The following is an 18,117-nucleotide window of genomic DNA, read 5'->3' as shown; positions in this document are numbered from 1 at the left end:
GTAACCCCACCCATGATGGTTCTGTAGGATGCAACCCCACCCAGCATGGTTCTGTAGGGTGTAACCCCACCCAATATGGTTCTGTAGGGTGTAACCCTGCCCATCCTCTTGTAGGGTGTAACCCCCCATCCTCTTGTAGGGTGTGACCCCGCCCATCCTCCTGTAGGGTGTAACCCCGCCCATCCTCCTGTAGGATGTAACCCCAACCAGCCTGGTTCGTAGGGTGTAACCCCACCCGATATGGTTCTGTAGGGTGTAACCCCACTCATCATGGTTCTGTAGGATGTAACCCCACCCAGCATGGTTCTGTAGGGTGTAACCCTACCCAATATGGTTCTGTAGGGTGTAACCCCACCCATCCTCCTGTAGGCTGTAACCCCACCCAGCATGGTTCTGTAGGATGTAACCCCACCCAGCATGGTTCTGTAGGATGTAACCCCACCCATCCTCCTGTAGGATGTAACCCCACCCAATATGGTTCTGTAGGGTGTAACCCCACCCATCCTCCTGTAGGGTGTAACCCCGTCCATCCTCCTGTAGGATGTAACCCCAACCAGCCTGGTTCTGTAGGGTGTAACCCCACCCGATATGGTTCTGTAGTAGTGTGTAACACCACCCATCCTCCTGTAGTGTGTAACCCCACCCATCATGGTTCTGTAGGATGTAACCCCACCCAATATGGTTCTGTAGGGTGTAACCACACCCATCATGGTTCTTTAGGGTGTAACCCCACCCAATATGGTTCTGTAGGGTGTAACCCCACCCATCCTCCTGTAGGATGTAACCCCACCCAGCACGGTTCTGTAGAATGTAACCCCACCCAGCATGGTTCTGTAGGATGTAACCACACCCAATCTCCTGTAGGATGTAACCCCACCCAGCATGGTTCTGTAGGGTGTAACCCCACCCATCCTCCTGTAGGGTGTAACCCCACCCATCATGGTTCTGTAGGATGTAACCCCACCCAATATGGTTCTGTAGGGTGTAACCACACCCATCATGGTTCTTTAGGGTGTAACCCCACCCAATATGGTTCTGTAGGGTGTAACCCCACCCATCCTCCTGTAGGATGTAACCCCACCCAGCATGGTTCTGTAGAATGTAACCCCACCCAGCATGGTTCTGTAGGATGTAACCACACCCAATCTCCTGTAGGATGTAACCCCACCCAGCATGGTTCTGTAGGGTGTAACCCCACCCATCCTCCTGTAGGGTGTAACCCCACCCAGCATGGTTCTGTAGGGTGTAACCCCACCCATCCTCCTGTAGGGTGTAACCCCACCCAGCATGGTTATGTAGGATGTAACCCCGCCCAGACTGGTTCTGTAGGATGTAACCCCACCCAGCATTGTTCTGTAGGGTGTAACCCCACCCATCATGGTTCTGTAGGATGTAACCCCACCCAGCATGGTTCTGTAGGGTGTAACCCCACCCAATATGGTTCTGTAGGGTGTAACCCCACCCATCATGGTTCTGTAGGGTGTAACCCCACCCAATATGGTTCTGTAGGGTGTAACCCCACCCAATATGGTTCTGTAGGTTGTAACCCTACCCAGCATGGGTCTGTAGGGTGTAACCCCACCCATCATGGTTCTGTAGGTTGTAACCCCACCCATCCTCCTGTAGGGTCTAACCCCACCCATCCTCCTGTAGGGTGTAACCCCACCCATCCTCCTGTAGGGTGTAACCCCACCCAGCATGGTTCTGTAGGGTGTAACCCCACCCATCCTCCTGTAGTGTGTAACACCACCCATCCTCCTGTAGGGTGTAACCCCACCCAGCATGGTTCTGTAGGGTGTAACTCCACCCAATATGGTTCTGTAGGGTGTAACCTCACCCAATATGGTTCTGTAGGGTGTAAACCCACCTATCATGGTTCTGTAGGGTGTAACCCCACCCAATATGGTTCTGTAGGTTGTAACCCCACCCAGCATGGTTCTGTAGGGTGTAACCCCACCCATCCTCCTGTAGGGTCTAACCCCACCGATCCTCCTGTAGGGTGTAACCCCACCCATCCTCCAGTAGGGTGTAACCCCACCCAGCATGGTTCTGTAGTGTGTAACCCCACCCATCCTCCTGTAGTGTGTAACACCACCCATCCTCCTGTCGGGTGTAACCCCACCCATCCTCCTGTAGGGTGTAACCCCACCCAGCATGGTTCTGTAGTGTGTAACCCACCCATCCTCCTATAGTGTGTAACACCACCCATCCTCCTGTAGGGTGTAACACCACCCATCCTCCAGTAGGGTGTAACCCCACCCAGCATGGTTCTGTAGGGTGTAACCCCACCCATCCTCCTGTAGGGTGTAACACCACCCATCCTCCAGTAGGGTGTAACCCCACCCAGCATGGTTCTGTGGTGTGTAACCCCACCCATCCTCCTGTAGTATGTAACACCACCCATCCTCCTGTAGGGTGTAACCCCACCCATCCTCCTGTAGGGTGTAACACTAAAGAGATAGAGGGGTGATAGAGGGGTGATAAAATGGAGGGATGATAAGGAGTAGCATTACTGGGATGAAGATCAGGGAAAGAGGTTAGGAGAGGTGAAGTGTGTGTGTGTGTGTTGCTCGTTTGTGTGCGCAACGCTTGTGTGTCTGCATGCATTGGTGTGTGTGTGTTTGGCACTCTGTGGTAGCAGTCCTGGCAGTTATACAAAGACAGGCTCTCAGTATGCCAAGGATAGGGAGGGGATAGATGGGAGGTAGAGGTGGGTAGAGGGGGTTGTGGAGGGTAGATATGGGGAGAGGAGAGCATGGGGTAGAGGGGGATAGAGAGAGGTAGAGGAAGGTAGAGGAGGGTAGAAGAGGGTAGAGGAGGGTAGAGGAGGGTAGAGGGGGTTAGAGAACGGTAGAAGAGGGTAGAGGAGGGTAGAGGAGGGTAGAAGAGGGTAGAGGAGGGTAGAAGAGGGTAGAGAGGGTAGAGGAGGGTAGAAGAGGGTAGAAGAGGGTAGAGGAGGCTAGAGAATGGTAGAAGAGGGTAGAGGAGGGTAGAGGAGGGTAGAAGAGGGTAGAGGAGGGTAGAAGAGGGTAGAGAAGGGTAGAGGAGGGTAGAAGAGGGTAGAAGAGGGTAGAGGAGGGTAGATGAGGGTAGAAGAGGGTAGAGGAGGGTAGAAGAGGGTAGAAGAGGGTAGAGGAGGGTAGAGGGGGGTAGAGGGTAGAAGAGGGTAGAAGAGGGTAGAGGAGGGTAGAGGGTAGAAGTGGGTAGAGCAGGGTGAAAGAGGGTAGAGGGGGTTAGAGGAACGTTGGTGGGGGAGGGGGTAGAGGAGGTAACAGGGGTGGAGGAGGTAACGGCGGTAGAGGGGGTAGAGGAGGGTAGGACTAACATTCACACCACTCAGTGTATATCTACTAACATTCACACCACTCAGTGTATATCTACTAACATTCACACCACTCAGTGTATATCTACTAACATTCACACCACTCAGTGTATATCTACTAACATTCACACCACTCAGTGTATATCTACTAACATTCACACCACTCAGTGTATATCCACTAATATTCACACCACTCAGTGTATATCCACTAACATTCACACCACTCAGTGTATATCCACACTAAGCTGTTGTGCTCTATCTGGAATGTCTTTCTTGTCTAGATGACATAATTGTTTCTGAGAGCTCTACTTCTCTGGCCTGCTACCACTAAACTACACACACACACACACACACACACACACACACACACACACACACACACACACACACACACACACACACACACACACACACACACACACACACACACACACACACACACACACACACACACACACACACACACACACACACACACACACACTACAGCGTGTACTGGCTTGCCAGAGAAAGGAGATGCTGAAGTTATTTGCTCACATATCTTTTTCATCTCTTGACATCGTAATAAAGGGCATCAGGAAGGTGCAGACATTTCATACTGCTCCATCTAATGTTCATCAATGTTAACATGCTGCTCCATCTAATGTTCATCAATGTTAACATGCTGCTCCATCTAATGTTCCTCAATGTTAACATGCTGCTCCATCTAATGTTCCTCAATGTTAACATGTTGCTCCATCTAATGTTCCTCAATGTTAACATGCTGCTCCATCTAATGTTCCTCAATGTTAACATGCTGCTCCATCTAATGTTCATCAATGTTAACATGCTGCTCCATCTAATGTTCATCAATGTTAACATGCTGCTCCATCTAATGTTCCTCAATGTTAACATGCTGCTCCATCTAATGTTCCTCAATGTTAACATGTTGCTCCATCTAATGTTCCTCAATGTTAACATGCTGCTCCATCTAATGTTCCTCAATGTTAACATGCTGCTCCATCTAATGTTCCTCAATGTTAACATGTTGCTCCATCTAATGTTCGTCAATGTTAACCTGCTGCTCCATCGAATGTTCGTCAATGTTAACCTGCTGCTCCATCGAATGTTCCTCAATGTTAACCTGCTGCTCCATCGAATGTTCCTCAATGTTAACATGCTGCTCCATCTAATGTTCCTTAATGTTAACCTACTGCTCCATCTAATGTTCCTTAATGTTAACCTACTGCTCCATCTAGTGTTCGTCAATGTTAACCTGCTGCTCCATCTAATGTTCCTCAATGTTAACATGCTGGTCCATCTAATGTTCCTCAATGTTAACCTGCTGCTCCATCTAATGTTCCTCAATGTTAACATGCTGCTCCATCTAATGTTCCTCAATGTTAACATGCTGCTCCATCTAATGTTCCTCAATGTTAACATGCTGCTCCATCTAATGTTCCTCAATGTTAACATGTTGCTCCATCTAATGTTCGTCAATGTTAACCTGCTGCTCCATCGAATGTTCGTCAATGTTAACCTGCTGCTCCATCGAATGTTCCTCAATGTTAACCTGCTGCTCCATCGAATGTTCCTCAATGTTAACATGCTGCTCCATCTAATGTTCCTCAATGTTAACATGTTGCTCCATCTAATGTTCGTCAATGTTAACATGTTGCTCCATCTAATGTTCCTTAATGTTAACATGTTGCTCCATCTAATGTTCCTTAATGTTAACCTACTGCTCCATCTAGTGTTCGTCAATGTTAACATGTTGCTCCATCTAATGTTCCTTAATGTTAACATGTTGCTCCATCTAATGTTCCTCAATGTTAACATGCTGCTCCATCGAATGTTCGTCAATGTTAACCTGCTGCTCCATCGAATGTTCCTCAATGTTAACATGCTGCTCCATCTAATGTTCCTCAATGTTAACATGTTGCTCCATCTAATGTTCGTCAATGTTAACATGTTGCTCCATCTAATGTTCCTTAATGTTAACATGTTGCTCCATCTAATGTTCCTTAATGTTAACCTACTGCTCCATCTAGTGTTCGTCAATGTTAACATGTTGCTCCATCTAATGTTCCTTAATGTTAACATGTTGCTCCATCTAATGTTCCTTAATGTTAACCTACTGCTCCATCTAGTGTTCGTCAATGTTAACATGTTGCTCCATCTAATGTTCCTTAATGTTAACATGTTGCTCCATCTAATGTTCCTTAATGTCAACATGTTGCTCCATCTAATGTTCCTTAATGTTAACCTACTGCTCCATCTAGTGTTCGTCAATGTTAACATGTTGCTCCATCTAATGTTCCTCAATGTTAACATGCTGCTCCATCGAATGTTCGTCAATGTTAACCTGCTGCTCCATCGAATGTTCCTCAATGTTAACATGCTGCTCCATCTAATGTTCCTCAATGTTAACATGTTGCTCCATCTAATCAATGTTAAATGTTTCCATCTAATGTTCCTTAATGTTAACATGTTGCTCCATCTAATGTTCCTTAATGTTAACCTACTGCTCCATCTAGTGTTCGTCAATGTTAACATGTTGCTCCATCTAATGTTCCTTAATGTTAACATGTTGCTCCATCTAATGTTCCTCAATGTTAACATGCTGCTCCAATGTTTCAATGTTAACCTGCTGCTCCATCGAATGTTCCTCAATGTTAACATGCTGCTCCATCTAATGTTCCTCAATGTTAACATGTTGCTCCATCTAATGTTCGTCAATGTTAACATGTTGCTCCATCTAATGTTCCTTAATGTTAACATGTTGCTCCATCTAATGTTCCTTAATGTTAACCTACTGCTCCATCTAGTGTTCGTCAATGTTAACATGTTGCTCCATCTAATGTTCCTTAATGTTAACATGTTGCTCCATCTAATGTTCCTTAATGTTAACCTACTGCTCCATCTAGTGTTCGTCAATGTTAACATGTTGCTCCATCTAATGTTCCTTAATGTTAACATGTTGCTCCATCTAATGTTCCTTAATGTCAACATGTTGCTCCATCTAATGTTCCTTAATGTTAACCTACTGCTCCATCTAGTGTTCGTCAATGTTAACATGTTGCTCCATCTAATGTTCCTCAATGTTAACATGCTGCTCCATCGAATGTTCGTCAATGTTAACCTGCTGCTCCATCGAATGTTCCTCAATGTTAACATGCTGCTCCATCTAATGTTCCTCAATGTTAACATGTTGCTCCATCTAATGTTCCTCAATGTTAACATGTTGCTCCTTCTAATGTTCCCCAATGTTAACCTGCTGCTCCATCTAATGTTCCTCAATGTTAACCTGCTGCTCCATCTAATGTTCGTCAATGTTAACATGTTGCTCCGTCTAATGTTCCTCAATGTTAACATGCTGCTCCATCTAATGTTCCTTAATGTTAACCTACTGCTCCATCTAATGTTCCTTAATGTTAACCTACTGCTCCATCTAGTGTTCGTCAATGTTAACATGTTGCTCCATCTAATGTTCGTCAATGTTAACATGTTGCTCCATCTAATGTTCCTCAATGTTAACATGTTGCTCCATCTAATGTTCCTTAATGTTAACATGTTGCTCCATCTAATGTTCCTTAATGTTAACCTGCTGCTCCATCTAATGTTCCTCAATGTTAACATGCTGGTCCATCTAATGTTCCTCAATGTTAACCTGCTGCTCCATCTAATGTTCCTCAATGTTAACATGCTGCTCCATCTAATGTTCCTTAATGTTAACATGCTGCTCCATCTAATGTTCCTCAATGTTAACATGTTGCTTCATCTAATGTTCCTCAATGTTAACATGCTGCTCCATCTAATGTTCCTCAATGTTAACATGCTGCTCCATCTAATGTTCATCAATGTTAACATGCTGCTCCGTCTAATGTTCCTCAATGTTAACATGCTGCTCCATCTAATGTTCCTTAATGTTAACATGTTGCTCCATCTAATGTTCCTCAATGTTAACATGTTGCTCCATCTAATGTTCCTCAATGTTAACCTACTGCTCCGTCTAATGTTCCTCAATGTTAACATGCTGCTCCATCTAATGTTCCTTAATGTACTGTTTGTGTTTTTGTGTGTCTGTTAGTGTGTCCATTTGTGTCTGTGTGTGTTTGTGTGTCTGTGTGTTTGTGTGAGTGTTTGTGTGTGTGTGTGGCCTTTTCACAATAGTGTCCCATACTGTGTGAGTGTGTGTGTGTGTGTGTGTGTGTGTGTGTGTGTGTGTGTGTGTGTGTGTGTGTGTGTGTGTGTGTGTGTGTGTGTGTGTGTGTGTGTGTGTGTGTGTGTGTGTGTGTGTGTGTGTGTGTTTGTGTGTGTGGCCTTTTCACAATAGTGTCCCATACTGTGTGTGTGTGTGTGTGTGTGTGTGTGTGTGTGTGTGTGTGTGTGTGTGTGTGTGTGTGTGTGTGTGTGTGTGTGTGTGTGTGTGTGTGTGTGTGTGTGTGTGTGTGAGTGTTTGTGTGTGTTTGTGTGTGTGGCCTTTTCACAATAGTTTCCCATACTGATAGTCATCAGAAGCATTCTGACACTCCCTGCTACTCCTCCACACACACATCTGGTTACTCACACACACACACGCACGCACGCACGCACACACACACACACACACACACACACACACACACACACACACACACACACACACACACACACACACACACACACACACACACACACACACACACACACACACACACACACACACACACACACACACACACACACACACACACACACACACACACACGCACACACACACACACACACGCACCCTCTCATCAACCTCCCATCTATAAAATATTCAGCATGACTAGAGACATCAGCACAACATCTTTTTACAGTGACAGACATTAATTCCTCTCTCTCTTTCTCTCTGTCTCTTTCTTTCACTCCATCTCTCTCTCCATCTGGAAACAAAACTTGTTTTATGAGGAGGATGTGATCCACCCAAATCCTTTGGGTTTCTGGATCCTTTCACAGCATTATAAGGCTGCGTTGAGACAATGACAATGCATTAATCATGTGCCTATCAACCAGAGTTGCACTGTTAGCACTGAGGCGGTGTGTTCTAGGAGGAAGTCCACTGTGTGCAGCTCACCCTGCACTAACATAAATAACATGAGCATGTCTACTTCCGCTAAGCTTCCCAGTAAACCAATGAAAACAATCAAGAATCCCAGAAAAGTGCTAAAAATAGCAGACGTTAACATAGCTTAAGGAACAAGGTTCATGAAATCAATCATTTGCTAGTAACAGATGACATTCATATTGTGACCATCTCTGAAACCCACTTAGATAATACCTTTGATGATACAGTGGTAGCAATACATGATTATAACATGTACAGGAAATACAGAAATGCCAATGGGGGAGGTGTTGCTGGTTATATTCAGAACCACATTCCTGTAAAGCTTAGAGAGGACCTCATGTTAAATACTGTTGAAGTAATATGTCTTCAGGTTCATCTGCCTCCACATAAAGCCATTCTGGTGGGAAGCTGCTATAGACCACCAAGTGCTAACAGTCAGTATCTGGAAAACATGTGTGAAATGCTTGATAATGTATGTGATATCAACAGAGAGGTATATTTTCTGGGTGATTAAGTTGCCCACTCAAGAAAAAGCTGTAACCAGTGCCTGAAACTGGGTTCAGGTTATCAGTCAACCTGCCAGGGTAGTTACAACCAGCACAGGAAAGAAATCCTCAACATCTACTGATCACATATTTACCAAAGCTGCAGAAATGTGCTTTAAAGCAGTATCCAAATCCATAGGATGTAGTGATCACAATATAGTAACCATATCTAGGAAAAACAAAGTTCCAAAGGCTGGGCCTGATATAGTGTATAAGAGGTCATACAAGACGTTTTGTAGTGATTCCTATGTTGTTGATGTAAATAATATTTGTTGGTTTGTGGTGTGTAAAGAGGAGGAACCAGATACTGCACTAAACACCTTAAATCGCCTATTCCAGTTACTAATAAGCATGCACCCATAAATATATTACAGTAACAACTGTTAAATCCCTATGAATTGCTGAGGAATTGAAAAATTGTATGGTTGAGAGGGATGAGGTAAAAGGAATGGCAAATAAGTCTGGCTGCACAAGCGATTGGAAAACATACTGCAAACGTAGAAATCATGTGACTAAACTGGATAAAAAATAAAAAACAATACTATGAAATAAAGATAAATTATATAAAGAATGATAGTAAAAAGCTTTGGAGCACCTTACATTTTGGGCAAAAAGGCAAACTCAGCTCCATCATTCATTACATCAGATGGCCCATTCATTACAAAACCCACTGATATTGCCAACTACTTTAATTATTTTTTCATTGGCAAGATTAGCAAACTTAGGCATGACATCCCAGCAACAAATTCTGACACTACACATCCAAGTGTAACTGATAAAATGTTAAAAGACAAGCATTGTAATTTTGAATTCCGTAAAGTGAGCGTGGAAGAGGTGAAAACATTATTGTTGTCTATCAACAATGACAAGACACCGGGGTCTGACAATCTGTATGGAAAATTACTGAAGATAATAGCGGATGATATTGCCACTTCTATTTGCCATATCTTCAATCTAAGCCTACTATAAAGTGTGTGCCCACAGGCCTGGAGGGAAGCAAAAGTCATTCCACTGCCCAAGAATAGTAAAGCCCCCTTTACTGGCTCAAATAGCATACCAATCAGCCTGGTACCAACCGTTTGTGTTTGACCAGATACAATGCTATTTTACTGAAAACTAACTGACAACAGACACACTTATAAGGAAGGACATTAAACGAGCACGGCACTTACACAAATGACTGATGATTGGCTGAGAGAAATTGATGATAAAAGATTGTGGGAGCTGATTTGTTAGACTTCAGTATGGCTTTTTACATTATTGATCATAGTCTGCTGTTGGAAAAAACATGTTATGGCTTTACACCTCATGCTATATTGTGGATAAAGTGTTTCCTGTCTAACAGAACACAGAGGGTGTTCTATAATGGAAGCCTCTCAAACATAATCCAGGTAGAATCAGGAATTCCCCAGGGCAGCTGTCTAGTCCCCTTACTTTTTTTTCAATCTTTACTAATGACATGCCACTGGCTTTGAGTAAAGCCAGTGTGTCTATGTATGTGGATGACTCAACACTATACATGTTAGCTACTACAGCATGTGTAGTCACTGCAACACTTAACAAAGAGCTGCAGTTAGTTTCAGAATGGGTGGCAAGTAATAAGTTAGTCCTAAATATTTCAAAAACTAAAAGCATTGTATTTAGGACAAATCATTCACTACACCCTAAACCTCAACTAAATCTTGTAATAAATAATGTGGATATTGAGCAAGTTGAGGTGATTAAACTGCTTGGAGTAACCCTGGATTGTATACTGTCATAGACAAAATGTGTTGATGCAACGGTAGCTAAGATGGGGAGAAGTCTGTCCATAATTAAGCGTTACTCTGCCTTTTTAACAACACTATAAACAAGGCAGGTTGTACAGGCTATTAGTTTTGTCGCACCTGGACTAACGTTCAGTCATGTGGTCAAGTGCCACAAAGAGGGACCTCTGAAAATGTCAATTGGCTGAGAACAGGGCAGCACGGCTGAACATTAAATGTACATGGAGAGCTAATATTAATGATATGCATGTCAATCTCTCATGGCTCTAAGTGGAGAAGAGATTGACTTCATCACTACTTGTTTCTGTAAGAAGTATTGACAGGCTGAATGCACCGAGCTGTCTGTTTAAACTACTAGCACACAGCTCAGACACCCATGCATACCACACAAGACATGCCACCAGAGGTCTCTTCACAATCCCAAAGTCCAGAACAGACTATAGGAGGCTCACAGTACTACATAGAGCCATAGACACACACACACACACACACACACACACACACACACACACACACACACACACACACACACACACACACACACACACACACACACACACACACACACACACACACACACACACACACACACACACACACACACACACACACACACACACACACACACACACACACACACACACACACGCACACACACACACACACACACACACACACACACACACATGGATTTGGTATTGTAGATATGTGATAGTAGAGTAGTGGCCTGAGGGAACACACGTAATGTGTTATGAAATGTAACATTTTAAATTGTGTATCGCTGCCTTGGTGTCCCTGGACTCCAGGAAGAGTAGCTGCTGCCTTAGCAGCAGCCAATGAGGATCCTTAATATATACACATACAAAATGTCTCTCTTTGTCTCTGTTCTTCGCTCTTCCTCTTTCCTTCCTCTCTTTCTAGTGCTATCTATATTATATTTCTCTCTTGTTCTGTCTCTCTTACAAACACCTTGTCTCTCACCAGTGAATGATTGTGCAACTGGAGGCAGACATAGAAACTGAGAGAGAAAGAGAGCCAGAGCGAGAAACTGAGAGAGAAAGAGAGCCAGAGAGAGAAACTGAGAGAGAAAGAGAGCCAGAGAGAGAAACTGAGAGAGAAAGAGAGCCAGAGAGAGAAACTGAGAGAGAAACTGAGAGAGAAAGAGAGCCAGAGAGAGAAACTGAGAGAGAAAGAGAGCCAGAGAGAGAAACTGAGAGAGAAAGAGAGCCAGATAGAGAGACGGAAGGATAGGAGAGAGATAATTATTACCTCTCCAGGCACTGCATGTGTGTGTGTGTGTGTGTGTGTGTGTGTGTGTGTGTGTGTGTGTGTGTGTGTGTGTGTGTGTGTGTGTGTGTGTGTGTGTGTGTGTGTGTGTGTGTGTGTGTGTGTGTGTGTGTGTGTGTGTGTGTGTGTGTGTGTGTGTGTGTGTGTGTGTGTGTGTGTCCGCAAGAATAGTAAACTAACAAACATTTGACCAACAGGGGGACATTTTGTTAGTCCCCACATGGACAAATGCTATTTCCAGGGGGTTTAGGGTTAAGGTTAGAATTAGTGTTAGGGTTAGGTTTAGGTTTAGAGTTAGGAGCTAGGGTTAGAATTAAGTTCAGGGTTAGGAGCTAGGGTTAGGTTTAGGTATAGGTTTAGGTTTAGGTTTAGGTTTAGGTTTAGGTTTAGGTTTAGGGTTAGGAGCTAGGGTTAGGTTTAGGGTTAGGAGCTAGGGTTAGGTTTAGGGTTAGGAGCTAGGGTTAGGTTTAGGGTTAGGAGCTAGGGTTAGGTTTAGGGCTAGGAGCTAGGGTTAGAATTAGTTTTAGGGTTAGGAGCTAGCGTTAGGTTTAGGGTTAGGAGCTAGGGTTAGGTTAGGGTTATGGTTAATAAGGTTAGGTTTTCAGGTCAGGGTTAAGAGTAGGGTTAGAGACGCAAACTTGGTCTCAACCTTTAAGTCTTTACTGAAGACTCATCTCTTCAGTGGGTCATATGATTGAGTGTAGTCTGGCCCAGGAGTGTGAAGGTGAACGGAAAGGCTCTGGAGCAACGAACCGCCCTTGCTGTCTCTGCCTGGCCGGTTCCCCTCTTTCCACTGGGAATCTCTGCCTCTAACCCTATTACAGGGGCCGAGTCACTGGCTTACGAGGGCTCTTTCATTCCGTCCCTAGGAGGGGTGCGTCACTTGATTGGGTTGAGTCACTGATGTGATCTGCCTGTCTGGGTTGGCGCCCCCCCCTTGGGTTGTGCCGTGGCGCAGATCTTTGTGGGCTATACTCGGCCTCGTCTCAGGATGGTGGGTTGGTGGTTGAAGATATCCCTCTAGTGGTGTGGGGCCTGTGCTTTGGCAAAGTGGGTGGGGTTATATCCTTCCTGTTTGGCCCTGTCCGGGGGTGTCATCGGATGGGGCCACAGTGTCTCCTGACCCCTCCTGTCTCGGCCTCCAGTATTTATGCTGCAGTAATTTATGTGTCGGGGGGCTAGGGTCAGTTTGTTATATCTGGAGTACTTCTCCTGTCCTATCCGGTGGCCTGTGTGAATTTAAGTATGCTCTCTCTAATTCTCTCTTTCTCTCTTTCTTTCTCTCTCTCGGAGGACCAGAGCCCTAGGACCATGCCTCAGGACTACCTGGCATGATGACTCCTTGCTGTCCCCAGTCCACCTGGCCGTGCTGCTGCTCCAGTTTCAACTGTTCTGCCTGTGATTATTATTATTTGACCATGCTGGTCATTTATGAACATTTAAACATCTTGGCCATGTTGTTATAATCTCCACCCGGCAAAGCCAGAAGAGGACTGGCCAACCCACATAGCCTGGTTCCTCTCTAGGTTTATTCCTAGGTTTTGGCCATTCTAGGGAGTTTTTCCTAGCCACCGTGCTTCTACACCTGCATTGCTTGCTGTTTGGGGTTTTAGGCTGGGTTTCTGTACAGCACTTTGAGATATCAGCTGATGTACGAAGGGCTATAGAAATACATTTGATTTGGTTTGATTTAGGGTGAGGGTTAGGGAAAATAGGATTTTAAATGGGACTGAATTGTGTGTCCCCATAAGGTTAGTTATACAATACTGTGTGTGTGTGTGTGTGTGTGTGTGTGTGTGTGTGTGTGTGTGTGTGTGTGTGTGTGTGTGTGTGTGTGTGTGTGTGTGTGTGTGTGTGTGTGTGTGTGTGTGTGTGTGTGTGTGTGTGTGTGTGTGTGTGTGTGTGTGAGAGAGAGCGAGAGAGAGAGATGTGTGGTCAGGCGGTGAAAATCCAGCTATGCTAAGGGCGTCACCACTGCAATGCAAGATTTGACAAGAAATACTCAGTGTGCCAGAGAGAGAGAGCGAGAGAGAGAGAGAAAGGGAGAGGGAAAAAGAGAGAGGGAGAGAGAGAGAGAGAGCGAGAGGGAAAAAAAGAGAGAGAGAAAGAGAGAGAGAGGGAGAGACAGAGACAGAGAGAGGGAGAGGGAAAAAGAGAGAGAGGGGAGAGACAGAGACGAGAGAGAGAGAGGAGAGAGGAGAAAAGAGAGAGAGAGAGAGAGAGAGAGAGAGAGAGAGACAAAGAGACACAGAGAGAGAGAGACAGAGAGAGATAGAGATAGAGAGAGAGAGAGAGACAGAGAGAGACGAGAGAGAGAGAGAGAGACAGAGAGAGAGAGAGAGAGAGAGAGAGAGAGAGAGAGAGAGAGAGACAAAGAGACACAGAGAGAGAGAGAGAGAGAGAGAGATAGAGATAGAGAGAGGGAAAAAGAGAGAGAGAGGGAGAGAGAGAGAGAGAGAGACAGAGAGAGAACGGGAGATGGATGTGGGAGAAAGAGGGAGAGAAAGAGTAAAAAATACATACCCTTCATTCTGTTACATACCCTTCATTCTGTTATGGTATCCTTCATTCTGTTACATACCCTTCATTCTGTTATTGTATCCTTCATTCTGTTACGGTATCCTTCATTCTGTTACGGTATCCTTCATTCTGTTATGGTATCCTTCATTCTGTTACATAATCTTCATTCTGTTACGGTATCCTTCATTCTGTTACATATCCTTCATTCTGTTATGGTATCCTTCATTCTGTTATGGTATCCTTCATTCTGTTACGGTATCCTTCATTCTGTTATGGTATCCTTCAATTCTGTTACATACCCTTCATTCTGTTACGGTATCCTTCATTCTGTTACATACCCTTCATTCTGTATGGTATCCTTCATTCTGTTATGGTATCCTTCATTCTGTTATGGTACCCTTCATTCTGTTATGGTATCCTTCATTCTGTTACATACCCTTCATTCTGTTACAGTATCCTTCATTCTGTTACGGTATCCTTCATTCTGTTATGGTATCCTTCATTCTGTTACATACCCTTCATTCTGTTACAGTATCCTTCATTCTGTTATGGTATCCTTCATTCTGTTACGGTATCCTTCATTCTGTACGGTATCCTTCATTCTGTTACATACCATTTATTCTGTTTGGTATCCTTCATGCTGTTACATATCCTTCATTCTGTTACGGTATCCTTCATTCTGTACGGTATCCTTCATTCTGTTACATAGCCTTAATTCTGTTACATAACCTTCATTCTGTTGAATACCCTTCATTCTGTTACATACCCTTCATTCTGTTACATGCCCTTCATTCTGTTACGGTATCCTTCATTCTGTACGGTATCCTTCATTCTGTACGGTATCCTTCATTCTGTTATGGTATCCTTCATTCTGTATGGTATCCTTCATTCTGTTATGGTATCCTTCATTCTGTTATGGTATCCTTCATTCTGTTATGGTATCCTTCATTCTGTTATGGTATCCTTCATTCTGTTACGGTATCCTTCATTCTGTACGGTATCCTTCATTCTGTTATGGTATCCTTCATTCTGTTATGGTATCCTTCATTCTGTTACATACCCTTCATTCTGTTACGGTATCCTTCATTCTGTTATGGTATCCTTCATTCTGTTATGGTATCCTTCATTCTGTTATGGTATCCTTCATTCTGTTACGGTATCCATTCTGTTATGGTATTCTTCATTCTGTTACATACCCTTCATTCTGTTACATACCCTTCATTCTGTTACATACCCTTCATTCTGTTACATACCCTTCATTCGGTTACATATCCTTCATTCTGTTATGGTATCCTTCATTCTGTTACATAGCCTTAATTCTGTTACATAACCTTCATTCTGTTGAATACCCTTCATTCTGTTACATACCCTTCATTCTGTTACATATCCTTCATTCTGTTACATGCCCTTCATTCTGTTACGGTATCCTTCATTCTGTACGGTATCCTGCATTCTGTACGGTATCCTTCATTTTGTTACGGTATCCTTCATTCTGTACGGTATCCTTCATTCTGTTACATACCATTTATTCTGTTTGGTATCCTTCATGCTGTTACATATCCTTCATTCTGTTACGGTATCCTTCATTCTGTACGGTATCCTTCATTCTGTTACATAGCCTTAATTCTGTTACATAACCTTCATTCTGTTACATACCCTTCATTCTGTTACATACCCTTCATTCTGTTACATGCCCTTCATTCTGTTACGGTATCCTTCATTCTGTACGGTATCCTTCATTCTGTACGGTATCCTTCATTTTGTTACGGTATCCTTCATTCTGTACGGTATCCTTCATTCTGTTATGGTATCCTTCATTCTGTACGGTATCCTTCATTCTGTTATGGTATCCTTCATTCTGTACGGTATCCTTCATTCTGTTACATACCCTTCATTCTGTATGGTATCCTTCATTCTGTTATGGTATCCTTCATTCTGTTATGGTACCCTTCATTCTGTTATGGTATCCTTCATTCTGTTACATACCCTTCATTCTGTTACAGTATCCTTCATTCTGTTACGGTATCCTTCATTCTGTTATGGTATCCTTCATTCTGTTACATACCCTTCATTCTGTTACAGTATCCTTCATTCTGTTATGGTATCCTTCATTCTGTTATGGTATCCTTCATTCTGTTACTGTATCCTTCATTCTGTTACGGTATCCTTCATTCTGTTATGGTATCCTTCATTCTGTTATGGTATCCTTCATTCTGTTACGGTATCCTTCATTCTGTTACATACCCTTCATTCTGTTACATACGCTTCATTCTGTTAAATACCCTTCATTCTGTTACGGTATCCTTCATTCTGTTACATATCCTTCATTCTGTTACGGTATCCTTCATTCTGTTACGGTATCCTTCATTCTGTTACGGTATCCTTCATTCTGTTACATACCCTTCATTCTGTTATGGTATCCTTCATTCTGTTACGGTATCCTTCATTCTGTTATGGTATCCTTCATTCTGTTATGGTATCCTTCATTCTGTTACTGTATCCTTCATTCTGTTACGGTATCGTTCATTCTGTTATGGTATCCTTCATTCTGTTATGGTATCCTTCATTCTGTTACGGTATCCTTCATTCTGTTATGGTATCCTTCATTCTGTTACTGTATCCTTCATTCTGTTATGGTATCCTTCATTCTGTTATGGTATCCTTCATTCTGTTATGGTATCCTTCATTCTGTTACTGTATCCTTCATTCTGTTACGGTATCCTTCATTCTGTTATGGTATCCTTCATTCTGTTATGGTATCCTTCATTCTGTTATGGTATCCTTCATTCTGTTATGGTATCCTTCATTCTGTTATGGTATCCTTCATTCTGTTACATACCCTTCATTCCGTTACGGTATCCTTCATTCTGTTATGGTATCCTTCATTCTGTTATGGTATCCTTCATTCTGTTATGGTATCCTTCATTCTGTTATGGTATCCTTCATTCTGTTACATACCCTTCATTCTTTACGGTATCCTTCATTCTGTTACGGTATCCTTCATTCTGTTATGGTATCCTTCATTCTGTTATGGTATCCTTCATTCTGTTACGGTATCCTTCATTCTGTTACATACCCTTCATTCTGTTACGGTATCCTTTATTCTGTTACGGTATCCTTCATTCTGTTACATACCCTTCATTCTGTTACATACCCTTCATTCTGTATGGTATCCTTCATTCTGTTATGGTATCCTTCATTCTGTTATGGTATCCTTCATTCTGTTACATACCCTGCATTCTGTTATGGTATCCTTCATTCTGTTACATACCCTTCATTCTGTTACGGTATTCTTCATTCTGTTACGGTATCCTTCATTCTGTTACGGTATCCTTCATTCGGTTAGATACCCTTCATTCTGTTACATACCCTTCATTCTGTTATGGTATCCTTCATTCTGTTAGATACCCTTCATTCTGTTACATACCCTTCATTCTGTTACATACCCTTCATTCTGTTACATATCCTTCATTCTGTTACAGTATCCTTCATTCTGTTACATACCCTTCATTCTGTTACATACCCTTCATTCTGTGCGGTACCCCCACCTCTTTAATGAATACCTAGGATAGGATAAAGCAATCCTTCTACCCCCCCCTTCCCCTT

The sequence above is a fragment of the Oncorhynchus gorbuscha genome, linkage group LG21 (genome assembly GCF_021184085.1).
Source record: "Oncorhynchus gorbuscha isolate QuinsamMale2020 ecotype Even-year linkage group LG21, OgorEven_v1.0, whole genome shotgun sequence".
Classification (NCBI taxonomy): domain Eukaryota; kingdom Metazoa; phylum Chordata; class Actinopteri; order Salmoniformes; family Salmonidae; genus Oncorhynchus; species Oncorhynchus gorbuscha.
Note: the sequence above shows the minus strand (reverse complement) of the source record.